This window comes from Petaurus breviceps, unplaced genomic scaffold, assembly GCF_028583685.1.
Source record: "Petaurus breviceps papuanus isolate PSGF00001 unplaced genomic scaffold, PetGlider_PUasm1.0 112, whole genome shotgun sequence".
Classification (NCBI taxonomy): domain Eukaryota; kingdom Metazoa; phylum Chordata; class Mammalia; order Diprotodontia; family Petauridae; genus Petaurus; species Petaurus breviceps.
The window spans coordinates 1,468,917-1,487,206 of NW_027185601.1; the positions used below are offsets into that span (position 1 = coordinate 1,468,917).

Below are 18,290 nucleotides of genomic sequence, written 5' to 3' on the forward strand. Positions count from 1 at the left end.
TGGGTTTTTTTTTTTTGCTCTTTGTAGGGCAATTGAGGTTAAGTGACTTGCCCAAGTTCACATGGCTAGTCTTGTGTGTGTGTGTGTTAAGTTTCTGAGCCCAGATTTGGACTCAGGTCCTCCTGACTCCAGGACTGGTGCTCTATTCACTGTGCCACCTAGCTGCCCCTCTTGAAATATGATGTTGAGGCTCTTTATTTGATTATGGTTTTCAGGTAGTCCAATAATTTTTAAATTTTTTTTCTTGGATCTATTTTCCAGGTCACTTGCTCTTTCCAATGAGATAATTCACATTATCTTCTATTTTTCTCTTTTGGTCTTGTCTTATAATTTCTTGATTTCTCATAGATTCATTGACTTTCATTTACTACATTCTAATTTTTAAGGAATTACTTTCTTTGGGCGGCCAGGTGGCTCAGCAAGTAAGAGCACTGGCTCCAGTGTCGGGATGACCTGGATCAAATCCGGGCTCAGATACTCAACACCACACCCAGAAATAATAACTGGCCGTGTAACCTTGAGCAAGTTACCTAACCCCAATTGCTTTAAAAAAAAAAAAAAAGGAATTACTTTCTTCAATGAGCTGTTGGACCTCTTTTTCATTTGGCCAGTTCTGCTTTTTAAGGCCTTTATTTCCTCTTTGGCTTTTTGGACCTCTTTTACCATTTGGGTTAGTCTTTTTTTAAGTGATAATTTCTTAGTATTTTTGAAGTCTCCTTTAACAAATCATTGATTCATCTTTTTCCTTATTTTCTTGTATCATTTTCAATTCCTTTCCATTTTTTCTCTACTTCTCTTACTTGATATACAAAATCCTGTTTTTACTCTTCCATGGCTTGTGACCAATTCATATTTTCTTCAAGACTTTTTATGTAGGAGCTTTGCCTTTGTTATCTTCTGTTTGTATATTTTCATTGTCCTTGTCTCCAAAGTAACATTCTGTAGTTTGATTTGTTTTTCCACTGTTTCATTTTTCAAGCCATTTACTTGACTTTTTAACTCTTTATTAATCTAGAATTTTGCTTCCAGGGTGGAGGGTACTCACCCCAGCACTGACACCCAGGATTGTCGAACCATATCCAGGCATTGGCAAAGCAAGTGCCATTAAAGAGATACCTGCAATCTCCCTCTGATCAGTCATGTGATCACCCCACCATCTGTGGGCTGAGATTCCTGAAAGTAAACTCTGCCACTACTACCATTGCTACTGCCCTGGGAATGGGGTTGGACTTCAGTCCTCTCTCACCCAGGTCCAACTGACCTTTCCCACTGACTTTGAAGTTGCCTTTGGCGTGTATGGGTTAAGATATCTGGAAAACCACTACAGCTGCCAGTGATTCAGTCCCCTGAGGCCTGCTCCAGGTTTCCTAGGGCCTAGTCTCTGCCAGCACAGCCCATCCTGTCTTAGAATGGTGTAAATATGTGTAATAGACATTTTCTGTTGATCTTCCAGGTTGTTTTGGGCTGGAAATTTGTTTCATTCTGTTATTTTGTGGATTCTGCTGATCTAGAATTTATTTAGAGTCATTTTTTTACAGGTTTTTGGAGGGGTTTGGAAGAGAGCTCAAGCAAGTCCCTGCTTTTACTCCACCATCTAGGCTTCAACCCCCCTGCCCCAATCATTGATATAGATAGATGATAGATAGATAGCTGGATAGCTAGATAGCTAGATAGCTAGATAGATATAGATATATAGATTTAATATCTAACAAATATCTTTTAAAATCATACAAATAACATCTGAAAAAATAACAATATTTTTAATATATAAAAATTAACAAAACTGGATTTTTGCTCAGTCAAAAATGAAACAAATGCATCTTTCAATTTCAATAATCTATTGAACCTTCCCACTCTTGAGAATAACTTTTACCCCCTGCATATAGTAATAAGTTTTTGTCATCAGAGTCCATGTATTTCCAAAGGTTTTAAAGCAAATGGCTATATATAAGCATACACACACACACACACACACACACACACACACCTCAAAATGGATCATACAATGAGTAAAAGTAATATGTTCAGTGCCACAAGCTTAAACATTTTTAAAGTTAAGTATATTTATTTATTTACTTATTTTACAACATTCAGTCCTCGGTCCCATGAGTTTCAAATTTTCTCCTGCTCCTTCTCCTTCCCCTTTCCCCCATGGTGGCATGCAATAAAAGATAGGATCTACAAATACTTTAACACTAAATATTAGTCAAGTTGTAAAGAGAGATTCTAACCAATGGAGTGAACAATTAAAAAGAAGAAACAAAACCAAACAGAGAGAGAGAGACAGAGACAGAGAGAGAGCAAGTAGTTTCCTTCATTCTGCATTCAGACTCTGTAGTTCTTTCTCTGGATGTGGATACCCCTTTCCATCATGAGTCTTTTGGAGTTGTTTCCTAACCTTGCATTGCTGAGAGGAGCCCAATCTATCAAAGTTAGTTGTCACATATATGATGTGTCTGAAACTGTGTACATAGTTCTCCTGGTTCTTCACTCACCCAGCATCAGTTTTTATTAGTCTTTTCAAGTTATTATGGAGTCCATTGCTCCTCCTTTTTACAGCATAGTAGTATCCCATTACATTCATATATCACAACTTGTTTAGCCATTCCCCAGTTGATAGTCATCCCCTTGATTTCCAAGTCTTTGCCACCACAAAAAGTGCTGCTATAAATATTTTTGTATATATGGGTCCTGTTACTACTTCTATTATCTCTTTGGGATAAAACCCTAGAAGTGGTATTGCTAGGTCAAAGGGTATGGGCTTATTTATAGCCCTTTGGGCATTGTTCCATATTGCTCTCCAGAATGGTTGGTTCAGTTCACAATCCTACCAAGAATGCATTAGTGTGGCAATTTTCCCATATCCTATCCAGCATTTATCATTTTCCTCTTTTGTCATCTTATCCAATGGTGAGATGTGGCACCTAAGAGTTGTTTTCATTTCCATTTCTCTAAGAAGAAGTGATTTAGAGCATTTTTTCAAATGTTAGAAATATTTTTAATTTCTTCCTCTATTCATATACATTGACCATTTCTCAGTTGGGGAATGGCTTGTATTCTTAATAGATTTGACTCTGTTTTGTGTATATTTTAGAAATGAGGCCTTTATCAGAGACCATGGTTGTAAAATTTTTTTCCCAGTTTTCCACTTCCCTCTTAATATTTGTTACATTGGCTGTCTTTGTACAATAACTTTTCAATTTTATATAATCAAAATTATCCATTTGCATTTAATAATTCCCTCTAATTCTTATTTGGTCAGGAAATCTTCACTTCTGCATAAATCTGAAAGGTAAACTATTCCTTGCTCTCCCACATTGCTTACAGTATCAGCCTTTATGCCTAAAAGTGCACCCATTTAGACTTAATTTCAGCATATGGTGTAAGATATTGGACTGTGTCCAATTTCTGCCATTCTATTTTCCAGTTCTCCCAGCAGTTTTTGTCCAATAGTGAATTCTTATCCCAAAAGCTGGGGTCTTTGGGTTTATCAAACAGTAGATTTCTATAATTATTGACTGCTATGTCTTGTGTACCTAATCTTTCCCACTCATCCACTACTCTATTCCTCAGCCAGTACGAAGTAGTTTTGATGACTACTGCTTTATAATATAGATTAAAATGTGGTATGGTTAGGCCACCTTCCCTTATATTTCTTTTCAACAATTCCCTTGATATTCTAGACCTTTTGTTCTTCCAAATGAATATTGTTATTTTTTCCAGCTGTATAATTTTTTTTGTAAATTGATTGTTATGGCACTAAATAGTTAAATTAATTCAGGCAAAATTTTCATTTTTATTATATTAGCTTGACCTAGACATGAGCAACTGAAGTTTTTTTCAATTATTTAGATCTGACTTTATTTGTGGAAAAAGTGTTGTGTTCATATAAGTCCTTTGTTTGTTTTGGTAGGTAGGTTCCCAAATATTTTATAATGTCTACAGTAACTTTAAATGGAATTTCTCCTTCTATCTCTTACTATTTGATTTTGTTAGAAATACATAGGAATTTTGAGGATTAGTGTGGGTTTATTTTATATCCTGCAACTTTGCTAAATTTATTATCTCAAGCAGTTTTTACTTGATTCTCTAGGATTCGCTAAGTATATCATTATATCATCTGCAAAGAGTGATTGCTTAGTCTCTTCTTTGTGTAATTTGATTCCTTCAATTTCTTTTTCCTCTCTTATTGCTATTGCTAACATTTCCAGTACCAAATTAAATATGAGGGATGATAGTGGACATCCTTGTTTCACCCCGATCTTATTGTAAATGCTTCTAGCTTATCCCCATTACATATAATACTTGCTGATGGTTTTAGAAAGATGATACTTATTATTTTAATGAAGACTCCATTTATTCCTATACTTTCTAGTGTTTTTAATGGAAATGGGTGTTGTATTTTGTCAAACACCTTTTCTGCATCTATTGAGATAATCATATGGTTTCTACTAGTTTTGTTGTTGATATGATCAATTATACTGATGAATTTCCTAATATTGAACCAACCTTGCATTCCTGGAATAAATTCTACCTGATAAAAGTGTTTTATTCTCATTATAAGTTGCTGTAGTCTTTTTGCTAATGTTTTATTTAAAATTTTTGCATCTATATTAAAAACATGATTAGATGCCACAGAGTAGGTAGCAATGCCTTATCCATATGTGTGTTATAAAGGTCACTAGGACCTCTTGCATCCTTAACAAGGGAAGTCCTAACCTTCTCTCCTTTCATATAACACACCAGCTTTAACATTTGCTAAAAATCTTACATTTTCCCCATCATTGCTCCAACAGTCTGTACAGACTCCAATGCAATTTTCCACTGTAAATCTTCATTTCTGTCTTTTTTTACTTTAAGATATATATACACACATGCACATATACGCATATGTATATACACACATATCCCCTCCACATTGGCAACAAAACAATAACTCATGTATGCTTCTTTCATAAACATATCTGATATAAAGTAATAATTGTGCCATATTAGAAAAATCAGTTGTTTCATCTAACTGTGAATTGCAAACTTTGAACTACCCTTAAGCCTGGTAATAGTTTGCTGGAACTGGTGATTACTAATTTGAGAAATCTTTTTAGAAACAATAACATTTGAAAAAGGAATTTTATCACCATATTTTTCCCATGAAATTTTTCATACATTTGAATAGCCACATGCAATACAAGATCTATTGTGTAGGGCTTTCTAGTTTTGGAAATTAAATACAAAGGTTCTTAAGAGGCATGTAAATACTTTTTGTTAGTAGTAATAAATTTCTTACAACATTGTGTTTTTTCTTTATTTGAAGATTTTAAAGGTACTTTGAAATATTCCTTTGGTTTATTGCAGTATACTAAAGGCTTATTTTTAAGAGGTCATTTTATTTTGGTTGGTTTCATGCTCTCCACTACCAAAACTCCATTAGAAATTAAGCAGAGGTTTTTCTGCAGCATCATCATTATCAGAAGTAAATCCATATTTAAAAAATAATTAAACATGTTTCTTTTTTCTTGTCAATTTTGGTGTACTGCAACCTGGTAACAAACTCTGCCTAATTGTCATCACTATTTTTACTGCTTCTGTCTAAATTTAGGCACTTAACCATAACCTAATTTTTTATCCTAAAATATAAATTATGCTAAGAAGTTCTCAAAAATACTTAAGTATCTGAAATTACATTGTTTGTGCTTAATTTTAAAAATTCTTGTATATACTTTCATACATATACAATGGTGATAGAGAAATATTATTAAAGGCTTTTGTCTTCACTTGTTGCCATCAAACATATTTCTGTAAAAAAAAGGTGACAGCAAATTTTAAAATCAAACATTCTTTTTAAAAAATATTATTTATTTATTTACTTTTAGTTTACAACATTCAATTCCACAAGCTTTTGGGTTCCAAATGTTTTCCACCTCTATTTCCTTCCTCCTTTTACCCCTGTGCCTGCATGCTCTATGATATAGTTTCTACAAATACCTCCACATTAAACATTAGTCAAGTTGTAAAGAAGTATTATTACCAATGGAATGAACAATGAGAAAGAAGAAACAACAAAAAAAGAGAGAAAGCAAATAATTTGCTTCAAACTACACTCAGACTATGCCAATCTTTCTCTGGATGTGGATAGCCTTTTTCATCATGAGTCCTTTGGAGTTGTCTTATAACCCTGCATTGCTGAGATGAACCCAGTCTATGGAAGTCAATCATCAGACATATGATTTGTCTGTAACTGTGTACAATGTTCTCCTGGTTCTGCTCCTCCACTCAGCATCAGTTTATATAAGTCTCTCCAGTTTAACGAAGTCTCTCTGCTCTTCATTTCTTATAGCAAAATGGTATTCCATTATATTCATATACCACAACTTTAGCCATTTCCCAATTGATGGGCATCCCATTGGTTTCCAAATCTTTGCCACCACAAAAAGAGCTGCTATAAATATTTTTGTACAAACAAGTCCCTTTCCCATTTGGATGATCTTTGTGGAATACAGCCCTGAAAGTGGTACTGCTAAATCAAAGGGTATGCACATTTTTATAGTTTTGGGGGCATAGTTCAAAATTGCTCTCCAGAATGGTTGGTTCAATTGACAATCCCACAAAAAATGTATTAGTGTTCCAATTTCCCTGTGTCCTTTCCAATATTTATCATTTTCCTGTTTTCTCGTATTAGCCAATCAGACTGGTGAGGTGAGGTACCTCTGAGTTTTTTGATTTGCATTTTTCTTATCATTAGTGATTGGAGCATTTTTTCATATGATTGTAGATATCTTTCATTTCTTCCCCTGAAAACTGTCTATTCATATTCTTTTATCATTTATCAATTGGGGAATGACTTGTATTCTTTTATATTTGTCTCAGTTCTCTGAATTTTTTAGAAAGGAGGCCTTTATCAGAGACCCTCATTGTAAAAAGTCCCAATTTTCTACTTCCCTCTTAATCTTGGTTACATTGGCTTTTTCTGTACAGAAACTTTTCCATTTAACATAATCAAAATTATCCATTTTATATTTTATAATGTTCTCTATCTCTTGTTTGGTCATACAATGCTTCCTTCTCCATAAATCTGACAGGTAAACTATTCCTTGCTCTCCCAAATTTCTTAGAGTATTAGCCTTTATATCTAGATCATGAACCCATTTAGACTTTATTTTTATGTACAGTGTGAGATATTGGACTATGCCCAATTTCTGCCATATATTTTTCAGTTTTCCCAGCAGTTTTTGTTAAATACTGAATTCTTATCCCAAAAGCTGGGGTCTTTGGATTTATCAAACAGTAGAATGCTATAGTCAGTGACTATAGGGTCTTCTGTTCATAATCTACTCCAGTGATCTACTACTGTATTCCTTAGCCAGTACCAAGTAGTTTTGATGACTCCTGCTTTATAATATAGATTAAAATCTGTCATGGCTAGTCCACCTTCCCTAGCATTTCTTGTCATTAGTTCTCTTGATATTCTGAAACTTTTGTTCTTCCAGATGAATTTTGTTACTATTTTTTCTAACTCTATAATATATGTATATGTATATATACATACATACATACATATATATATGTGTATATATATATATATATATATATATATATAAATGTATTTGCTAGATTGATTGTTATGGCCCAAAACAGGTAAACTAGTTTAGGTAAAATTGTCATTTTTTATTATATTGGCTCAGCCTAACCATAAGCAACTGATGTTTTTCCAATTATTTAGATCTGACTTTTTTTTGTGAAAAGTGTCTTGTATTTGTGTTCATATATATATATATATATAGTTCATATAGTTTTGGTAGGTAGACTCCCAAATATGTTATAATGTCTAAAATAACTTTAAATGGAATTTATCTTGTGATTCTTTAGAATATATATAAGAATGGCAAGAATTTGTGTGGGTTTATTTTATATCCTGCAACTTTGATAAATTTATTTATTATCTCAAGTAGTTTTTTCCCCTTGATTCTCTAAGTATATCATCATATCATCTACAAAGTGTGACAGCTTGATCTCTTCTTTATCTAATCTGATTCCTTTAATTTCTTTTTCTTCTTTAATTCCTATTGCAAAATTTTCTAGTGCCAAACTGAAGGACAGTGGTGACAGTGGACATCCTAGTTTCACCCCTATTCTTATTGTAAATGCTTCTAGCTTATCCCCCATGGTTTTAGGTAGATGCTGCTCATTATTTTCAGGAAGTCTCCATTTATTCCTATGCTTTCTAGTGTTTTTAATAGGAATGGATATTGTATTTTGTCAAAATCCTTTTTTGCATCTATTGAGATAATCATATGGTTTCTACTAGTTTTCTTGTTTGTATGATTGATTATACACATTCTAATATTCTAATACAATAAAAACCACTGCTGATTTGGTACTTATATGCTTAGGAATATTTCTGAGCTACTTATATACTAAAGGAAATTTTAAAGTCTTTATTTTCTATAATTAAACTGTTATTTCTGTAAGAGCAGAAAACTTTGCATATACAGTAAAAAGAAAAATACTGCATTTCAAAACATACAATAGTCTTGAATCTGAGCTGAAGTTTTCCTGAAAGCATCCATTAGCCTTATATGACATGGTGGCATGAAGAGTACAAAGTAAATATGTTGAGTGTTCAGAACCAAGGCTGCAGTGAAGTCCCACAATGCAACATAATCGAGCTCTGCAAGAAGCATGTTGGATTCATTGCATATTTGATTTTGAATTAATTTTTAGTCATTGTGCTTTTAGAAATTTTTTGCTGTTGCAAATTTTTCATGACTCCTACATTCAGTTATAGAACTCCATATAGGGTCATGAACCACTGTTTAAGAAGTACTACATAGATCATATCAGCCTTTTGATCATGTCAACATGGATTGTTATGAATATATATTGTGTTATCTTTGAATCAGGATAAGACTAGAGAGAATATGAGTTTAGTAGATGGAAAGAAGTTACAAGTCAAGTGTTGGCAGACTGTGAGACACTTGGCAGTGGTGAAACACAATGATTTGGGGTGCATAGTTAAGTCTTCCCTAAGCAAAATTGCTAGTCCCTTGAATTTTTCACAGATAAAAAGATAGGCAGTTCCATGACAGATAGGTTGAGACTGAATATGCAGTCACAGGACAGGATTTAAACAGGTCAAAATGCACCAGACTGAAATTAAATTTATCATGCAACAGTTGCCAGTAGTTTTGACCACTGATGTTGAGATGCTCAGGGGAAGCAAGAGTTTGACTGAATGATGCTGAAAATGACTTTGTATGTTTTTCATGTGTTGGTCAATCACTGGTTTGCTTGGGTCTATGTCAAGAAGCTTTAGGGATCAATCTGAAAGTGATAATCTATACAACACACCCTCCTTCTTTTCCCTCCCTTAATACTCCCTTTCCCTTTTCTACACAGGTTGTGTGTTGTGTAATTTTTGAAGGTAATTATATATTCATGTACCACAAAACATTTTGACCCAGAAGTCTGAGATTCATTTATCTATTTGTCTATTGTGAGGATTTGTATTTTAGTTTATGTGAGACACACAGGGTTTGGGAAAATAAAATAATACTTTGCTCTGGTGCTTTCAGGTGAATGAAAATTCTTTTTAGTAGAAAGTATAGCAGGGGCCAAGTCAACATCTATCCCTGCAGTGGTAGGAAGAAGTCAATGAGTTGACTTAAGAGTCATATTACCTAATACTGGACCTCCACACATTATCAAAAATAAAAAAGGACATTTAGGATAAGAAAAGAGTCTTTCAGTTGTGAAATACTTAGTTTGTCTTTGCATCTCCTCACTTTTCTTTTTAGGTTCCCATTTCTCAAACCAAGCACTCCATTTAGAACTTTCCAATCCCTTCAGTGATTATCATGTGTCCCATTCTTGATCTCTACTGGATAACAAAAGATTCTATTAAAAAAAGGTTTTAATAACTACCACATTTCCCTTTATTGTCTCACAGTAGTGGGATCATAATACAAACAAGTAGTCAATGATACACTTTCATCATTCTTAAGCTAGACTCCATAAAGTTTTGGACAAATCTAAAAATTAAAATTTTAATATAACTGAATTCCTTTGCATTCCTATTCATTTTATTTTATTCAATTAAAAACATTATTCTTAGAAGACTGCCAAGCTACCAGAGAGATACATGAAACATAAAAAGTTAAGAAATGAATCTTCATTTCATAGGAAATAAGATCTTAATTTTAACTACATATTTCTTTAATTTCAGAGGGTAACTGAATGGGTGAGGGTTAGAAATTACAGAGCATTTTTTTTCCTTTTTATTTTATTTTTTAATTTACATCATTCATTTCCACAAGATTTTGAGTTGCAATTTTCTCCAGACTTTCCCCCACCCGCCACCCCAAAACAGTGATTCCCATTGAATATCCCCTCCCACAATCTTCTCTTTCCCATATCTCCCCTAACCCACTTCTGACTTTCCAGTAGGGCATGGTGGATCTCTTTTCCCAAGTGCCTGTATATCTTATTTCCCAGTTACATGTAAAATAGCAAATATATATATATATATATATATTTAAACATTTGATTTTAAAACTTTGAATTCTAGACTCTTTCCCTTCCTCCCTCATCACCTACCCTTACAGGGAAGAGAAGCAATTCAGTATAGGTTGTACATGTGTAGCTATGCAAAACATTTCCAGAAAGCCTTACTGTATTTCCCTCCATCCTATCTGACCACCCACTTGTTGTATTCTCTACTTTGATCCTGTCCGTTTTCAAAAGTGGGTGCTTCCAACATATCTCCCCTCCCAGCCTGTCCTCTCTTCCATCATCCCCCCTCTCTCCCCCTTCTCCCATAATCTCCTGGAGGGTGAGATACCCAATTTAGTCTGTATGTAATTCACTCCCTAAGCCAAATTCAATAAGAATGAAGTTGACTCATTCCATTTTGCCTTCCTGTTCTCCCCTCCATTGTAACAGTTTTCCCTTGCCTCTTCTATATGAGATAATTTACCCCCCATTCTGTCTCTTCCCATCTCCATTATATTCCTCTCTTACTTCTTAATTTTGCCTTTTAAGTATCATCCTTTCCTATTAAATTGGTCGTGTCCCCTTTGTCTATGTATACTTGTACACATATATACAGACACTCACATATCTATTTCTGCCCACATACCCTCCTATATATACATATATATGTATATATATATACACACATATATATGTACATATGCATATGTGTGTATGCAATTATATTTCATTCAACTATTAACATACTGAGAAAAGTTTCATAAGTTACAATTATCATTTTTCCATGCAGGGATGTATATAGTTCAATTTCAATAACTTCCTTATGATTTCTTTTCCATGTTTACCTTCTCATGCTTCTTTTGCTTCTTGTATCTCAATGTCAAATTTTCTATTCAACTCCAGTTTTTTTCCTAAAGGATGCCTGAAATTCCTCTATTTCATTGAATGACCATATTTTCCCCTGAAACATGATACTCAGCTTTGCTGCATAGGTGATTCTTGTTTTTAATCCCAGTTCCTTTGACCTCCAGAATATCATATTCCAAGCCCTTTGATCACTCAGCATAGAATCTGCCAGATACTGTGTTATCTTGACTGTGTTTCCACAATATTCAAATTATTTGTTTCTGACTTCTTGTAATATTATTTCCTTCATATGTGAAGTCTGGAACCTGGGTATAATATTCCTAGGAGTTTTCTTTTTAGGATCTTTTTTCAAGAGCTGATCAGTGGATTCCTTTAGCCTCTGTTTTGCCCTCTGGTTCTAAAACATCAGGGCAATTTTCCTTGAGAATTTCTTGAAGGATAATTTCTAGGTTCTTTTTTTGATCATGGCTTTCAGGTAGTCCAGTAATTTTTAAATTATCTCTCCTGGATCTATTTTCCAGGTCAGTGGTTTTTCCAATGAGATATTTAACATTTCCTTCTATTTTTTTCCATTTGTTTAGATTTGTTTAATAGTATCTTGATTTCTCATAAAGTCACTAGCTTCCATTTACTCCAATCTAATTCTGAAGGAATGATTCTCTTCAGTGACCTTTTGAGATTCTTTTTTCCATCTGGCAAATTTAGGTTTTTAAGGTATTCTTATCCTCATTGGCTTTTTGAGCCTCTTTTGCCATTTGAGTTAGTTTATTTTTAAGGTGTTATTTTCCTCAGTCAGGCTGTTGACTCCCATTTCATAATTTTCTCGAATCATTCTCATTTTTCTTCCCAATTTTTTCCTCCACTTTACTTATTTGGTTTTCAAAATCCTTCTTAAGCTCCTCTATGGCCTGTACCCAGCTCATACTTTTACTGGAAGCTTTTGGTGCAGGAGTTATGACTTTGCTGTCTTCTTCCTGTTCCATGCTTTGATCCTTTTTGTCCCCAAAATAAGAGTGTAATGTCAGATTGCTGTGCTTGCTTTGTTCCTTTGCTTTCTCATGTTTCACCTCAATTACTTCACTTTTGAGTTTGTTTTGCCTCAGTAGAACTCTGCTACCAGATATAGGAGCTTGTCCCAATCGCTGGTTTTTTTTCAGCTGCTAGAGCTATTAATTGGATGCCCTCTCTGAAGCCTCCACATGCTCTGCCTAACTGATCACACTTCCCAAGACATCCACCACAGACTGCAATCCAGATGTAAGAGCAACTAACACCTTGGACTTATTCCTTGGTCCCCTACAATCTGCAGACCAGGAGCTCTGGAGTGGCTATGTGGTGGCAGCTGCATGGCTACAGTCCCTCAGTCACTTTGCTCTTGAGAGGATAAAGGCCTGACCACACTCCCGAACTCCTGGTTTACAAAGTCCACACTGCACTGACCTCTCACTTTTTCTTAACATCTATGGGTGGATAATTCTGGAAAATGTCACAGCTGCTGGTGATCTGAAGTCCCTCCAGCTAGCTGCTTGTGGCCACCCTGAGGCTAAAACCTCTGGTACACATGGTACTGGGCTCGTCTCCCAACACACTGTGTTGGCCACTTCCTGCTGGTCTACTAGAATGTTGTCAGTGGGAAATTAGCTTCTCTCTGTCATTTTGTTGGTTTTGTAGCTCCAAAGTTTGTTTAGAGTAATTTTTTACATGAATTGGAGGAGGTGGGAGCGGGAGCCACAGGCAAGTCCTGTTTATACTCCACCATCATGACTACATCCCAGAGAATTTTTTTCTTTAACATTTTTTTCAATTTTACTGCAAGTACTACATGCTCCATGAACCATTTTCACATTCCCACAGTTTTAAGCATTCTGTCTCTCTTCAAGTCACCTTGTATAATTATTTATTTATGTATTATATTCCCCTTGAAGTATACAAGCTTCTTGAGTATCAGGACTATTTTGTGTCTGACATCCTGTCATCAGTACCAAAATAGTGTCTTGTATAAAGCAGATACTTAATAAGCGTCCAATTAAATTGAAATAAATTTATATTTATTTAGTCAATGTATGCATATTTATATGAGTATAATTACAAATATTGTTTTAATAATACCTGTTAAGATCTAATAGAATTAAGTACTAGCTTTGCCTCTAAAATAGGAAGGAGGAAAGATTGGGAGATAAAACTATATGATAATTTAAGTTATGCATAGATATAAAATTTCATTACTCAACCCAAAGAATCTTTTCAGAAAGAAACCTGGCAATATGAAATAGTTGTTTAGTTAGCTAATTAAATTATTTTAAGGAAATTATAATACATAAAACATTGATTCTATTGGTGGGGATATAATCTGAAAGTAACATCTAAAGGAAACAAATACAATTAGTAAATTCAAAAAATTTTATAGCAGTATTGTTTCTGATTTCAAGAAAGTTGGAATAAGTCATAAATGTAGCAATAGGAATGTAGTTAAATAAAAATCAGTATGTTAGTGTTATGAAAAAACATATAGGATTAAATTTACAAATATGAGGAATGTAAAGATATATAGAGAAAACATGATTCTGTTGTGTAAAGGGTGTAAGGAAGTACCAGAAGAACAAGATATGTAATATCACAGTATAAGAGCTAAAAAACAAACAGGGATGAATGTAAAAACAAGCAGCTCTTATACAAGTTTATTGTGTTGTACTATTTCATATTGTTTTTCTTAGACCATAATAATGGTAGAATTTTAGTACTCCAAGTAGAGATTTTTATAGGTATGCAGACTAAGTACTCATGCTTTACATGTGTATGTGAAGAAAGGTAAACACACACAAATCATCTGTGCTGTCAGGAAGTTTTTATTCCAACTTGCTCTAGAAAAAAGAATATTCTACAAAATACCAAACAAGTGGTCATTTAAGATTAATTTGAAGGTTTGGAAAGAGGATCCAACTACATCCTATGACAGTCCTTTCTACTTTGGGAAAGCAATCATTTTTTATAGTTCTTTTTTTTTTTATTCACCTTAATCATGAGACTGAATACACACCATCAAAACTTCCACCAATAGTTCCAAATTCTGTATTTTGAGTTCAAGCTGAGCTAGTCTGATCCTACCTCATGATTATAAAAAAAATTTTTAGATAGGATCATTATGTCCTTTATCCCCCATCTCTTCTTCTTTGTATTGTACGTATCCCATGGAGCCAAGTTGGTGGAGTAAAAACAGGAACTCTGCTTGGCTCCAGCTCTAACCACCTCCAATACCTATAAAATATTACTCTAATTTTTTTTAGAGTTAGAGAACCCACAAAGTGACAGAGGGAAACAAATCTCCTACTGAAGGAAACCTGGAAGGCTGACAGGAAGGGTCTATCACACCAAGCCTTCCTCAGACCTCTGACAACATTTGTGAAAACCCCAGTGATTTGGGACATAGCTTGCTCCACTCTTGAAGCACAGTTCTACCATATCAGAGAGCTCAAAAGTCAAGTAACTGGCTAGCAAGATAAGCAAGCAGTGGAATCAGAATGAGACAATGGAATCATATATAGGAGAAAAAAGTGATCAAAGCCTGGGAGTAGATGTCAATGAATTCAAAATTCCTGCATCAAAAGCTTCCAAGAAAAGTATGAATTGGTTACAGGCCATGGAGGAGCTCAAGAAGCATTTTGACAATCAAGTAACAGAAGTGAAGGAAAAATTGGAAAGAGAAATTAGATTCATGGTTCAAGAAAATCATGAAAAGCAAGTGAACACCCTGCTAAAGGATACCCAAAAAATACTGAAGAACATAACATCTTAAAAAAATAGACTAACCGAAATGGCAAAAGAGGCCCAAAAAACCAGTGAGTAGAAGAATGTCTTAAAAAGTCAAATTGCCCAGATGGAAAAGGAATTTTAAAACTCACTGAATAGAATAATTCCGTTAAAATTAGATTAGAGCAAATGGAAGCTAATGATTTTATGTATTCTAAGCATCCATTTTTCCTCCCAACTAGTTTTCATATGTTATGATTTTGAAGTGTTTTAACATCCTAGTAGTGCATTTTGGAATGTATTTCAAGTGTCTGTAATTGAACACATTATTTTAAACTTCATTGGATTCTTTATGAGTACAGTAGTACTTTCTTTTTTATAATTTAAAAAAGTTTTTAGTTTTCAACATTCATTTCCATGAGATTTTGAGTTACAAATTTTCTCTGTCTCTCCCCTACCTCCTACCCCAAGATGACAAGCATCTGAATTCCCCTTCTCCCAATCTTCTCTCTTTTATATCCTTTGTATCTCCCCCTTACTTTCCTGTAGGGAAAGATGGATTTATATACCACAGTACCTGTATATCATTTGCTGATTGCACGTAAAAACAATTTTTAACATTTCTTTTTAAAACTTTGAGTTCTCAGGATTCTCTCCCTTCTTCCCTCCTCACCCACCCTGACTAGGAAGAGAAGGAATTCAGTATAGAGTATACTGTTTAGTTACACAAAACATTTCCATAGTAGTCAAGTTGTGAAAGACTAACTATATTTCCCTCCATCTTATCCCATCCACCATTTATTTTGTTTTCTCCTTTGATCCTGTCCCTTTTCAAAAGTGTTTGCTTCTAACTACCCTCTCACCTAATATTCCCTTACTTCTATCATCCCCTCTCTTACTCCCTTTCCCCCTACTTTCCTGTAAAGTAGGATGCCCAGTTGAGTGTGTATGTTATTCCCTCCTTAAGCCAAATCAAATGTGAGTAAGGTTGATTTATTCCCTTTTACTTCCCTGCTCTTCTGCTCCATTGTAATAATTCTCTCTTGCTTCTTTTATGTGAGATAATTCATACTATTCTATCTCTCCCTTTCTCCTCCCAATATATTCCTCTCTATATATACTTAATTTTACTTATTAGATATCATCCATTCATATTCAATTCATCCTGTGCCCTCTGTCTATGTATACATGTACACACACATTTACACATATAGCCACCTGCATAAATACATTATATATATATACACACACACATATATATATACACGTATATATATACACACATATATATATACATATATATATATATATATATATATACTTACATACAAAATAGTCTGTGCTCTCTCTCCCTAAAACTACCCTAGTATATATGTATACAAACATATATATGGATATATTTGCAAGCATGTATATATGTATAAATGTATGTATGCATTCCCTTCAACTATCCTCATACTGAGGAAAGTCTTATGAGTTACAAATATCATCTTTCCATGTAGGAATGTAAATAGTTGAACTTTAATAAATTCATTGTAACTTCTTTTTCCTGTTTACCTTCTCATGCTTCTCTTGCTTCTTGTATTTGAAAGTCAAATTTTCTGTTCAGCTCTTGTCTTTTCATTAAGAATGCAAAATATAGAGACAAAAAATTAAAACATACTTATTCTCACAGAAGCTTTATTGTATTATAAAAGATAAGTAAACTTGTGTAAGCATATACAAACTAAATATAATGAAAATAAATTCATAGAAATACACGATATTTACATACAGGGTAGTCTTTGTGGAGAAAATGATGGTTGAGCTTCATCTTGAAGAAAGTGAAGAATTCTTTTTCTTTTTTTTTTCTTTTTTTGGAGAGGGAAAGGTAGGACAGTTGGGGTTAAGTGACTTGCCCAAGGTCCCACAGCTAGTTTTGTGTTGTGTCTGATGCCAGATTTGAACTCGGGTCCTCCTAACTCCAGGGTCGGTGCTCTATTCACTGCACCATCTAGCTGCCCCTAAGAATTCTTTAATGTGAAGATCAGAGGTTGCAAGAATGTGTTTCTGCCAGCTCAGACCTAAATTTTTATTGTGAATATTTATACTCAAGAAATCATCACAGACTACAAATGAGATCTTGATTTATTGTTTTTTGATTGTCTAGGCTTTAAAAGAAGGAAAAATATTGATAATAAAGATTAAGTCTAAAAGTATGCCATGCATTTTCTGAGGGCTACTTGTTAAATATTTACCAGCACACCCCTGGAAGAACATACTTTCTATATGCAGTGGAAAGAATGAGCTATGTTATTATCAGAGACTGGAAGAAAGGAGAAGTTGGAAATGATTTCAAGGAGTTTTGAGATGTAAAGTAGTGGAGAAGAGGCAGTTCATAAATTGGTGGAAAAACCTTTAAGAATGTGTCTTTTTTAATATTGCTACTCTCTTTTGAACCTTTAATCATAAAGTAAACACTTGAAGCCATTTCTATCTGAGGAGTTTCTCCCAGGACTGATTCCTCTGGCAGGGGAGAGGGTAATTTGGTTTTTTAAATTAATTTATTTTTAGTTTTCAGCATTCATTTCCACAAGATTTTGAGTTCCACGTTTTCTCTCCATCCCTCCCTTCCCCCAACCCTAAGACAGCATCTATTCTGATTACTCCTTCCCCCAATCTTTCATCCCTTCTATGACACTTTCACCTTCTCTTATCCCCTTCCCCTCTATTTTCTTGAAGGGCAAGATAGATTTCTTTACCCCATTGCCTGAATGTTTTATTTCCCAGTTGAATATAAAACAATTTTTAACATTTAAAATTTTGACAAATTTTTAAAATTTTGAGTTTTATTTTATCTCCCTTCCTCCCTCTCCACCCACTCCAATTGAGAAAACAATTTGATATAGATTATATATGCAAAACACTTCCATAACAGTCATGTTGTGACTATATTTCCTACCTAATTATATTTCCTACCAACCTCTCCTGCCCTCCATGTATTCTCTTTTGACCCTGTCCCTCCTCAAAAGTGTTTACTTTTAATTACCCTTTCCTCCCATTTGCCCTCCCTTCTATCAAACCCTCTCCCCTTATCACCTTCCCACCTACTTTCCTGTAGAGTAAGATAGATTTTCTTTTTTGTTTGATTGTTTGTTTTTTGCCTTTTTTTGGAGGGCAATTGGTGTTAAGTAACTTGCCCAAGGTTACCC

The 18,290-nt window shown here is 34.2% G+C and overlaps 1 protein-coding gene and 1 non-coding gene across 2 annotated transcripts in view; one reads left to right on the plus strand and one right to left on the minus strand.

Moving 5' to 3' along the window:
* Positions 1 to 18,290, plus strand: part of LOC138157377 (contactin-associated protein-like 2) — a 2,155,842-nt gene that overhangs the window by 294,986 nt on the left and 1,842,566 nt on the right. The window lies entirely within an intron of this gene.
* On the minus strand, positions 4,614 to 4,741 carry LOC138157394 (U6atac minor spliceosomal RNA). Its single transcript, XR_011167394.1, has one exon. It is a non-coding gene; the product is annotated as a U6atac minor spliceosomal RNA (small nuclear RNA).